The sequence below is a fragment of the Neopelma chrysocephalum genome, unplaced genomic scaffold (genome assembly GCF_003984885.1).
Source record: "Neopelma chrysocephalum unplaced genomic scaffold, ASM398488v2 Primary Assembly neopelma1_94536, whole genome shotgun sequence".
Classification (NCBI taxonomy): domain Eukaryota; kingdom Metazoa; phylum Chordata; class Aves; order Passeriformes; family Pipridae; genus Neopelma; species Neopelma chrysocephalum.
The window spans coordinates 1,845-2,348 of record NW_020923242.1 but is presented as its reverse complement, the minus strand read 5'-3'; the positions used below and the strand labels follow the sequence as shown (position 1 = coordinate 2,348).

The 504-nt window shown below is 70.8% G+C and overlaps 1 long non-coding RNA gene across 1 annotated transcript in view; it reads right to left on the bottom strand.

Moving 5' to 3' along the window:
* Position 1: 1 nt before the first annotated feature.
* Positions 2–504, bottom strand: part of LOC113980528 — a 1,653-nt gene continuing 1,150 nt past the window's right edge. Inside the window, exon 3 of the long non-coding RNA XR_003538154.1 lies at positions 2–76. This is a non-coding gene — a long non-coding RNA (uncharacterized LOC113980528). The remainder of the gene's footprint in view (positions 77–504) is intronic.

Here is a 504-nt window from a genome sequence, read left to right as displayed (position 1 = left end):
CCCCCAAACACCCCTCACCCACCTTGGCAGGGTCGAAGTCGGGGGGGTAGTACTTGTTGGTGCCCTTGCGCTCGCCCTGAGGGGACATTGGGGGGTCACAAGGGGCCCCCCGGTGGCCTTGGTGGCCCCGTGGTGGCCCCGGTGGCCCCAGTAGCCCCAGGGTGGCTGCGGTGGCCCAGATGCCTCTGGTGCAGCCACAGTGGCCCCGGTGGCCCCAAGGTGGCCTCAATGCAGCTGAGGTAGCCCCAGTAGCCTCAGGGTGGCCCTGGTGGCCCAGAGGTCCCCAGTGCAGCCACGGTGGCCCCGAGGTGGCCCCGGTAGTCCTGTGGTGGCCCAGTGGCCCCGAGGTGGCTCCAGTAGCCCCAGGGTGGCTGCGGTGGCCCAGATGCCTCTGGTGCAGCCACAGTGGCCCCAGTGGCCCCAAGGTGGCCTCAATGCAGCTGAGGTAGCCCCAGTAGCCTCAGGGTGGCCGCGGTGGCCCAGATGCCTCCGGGGCAGCCACAG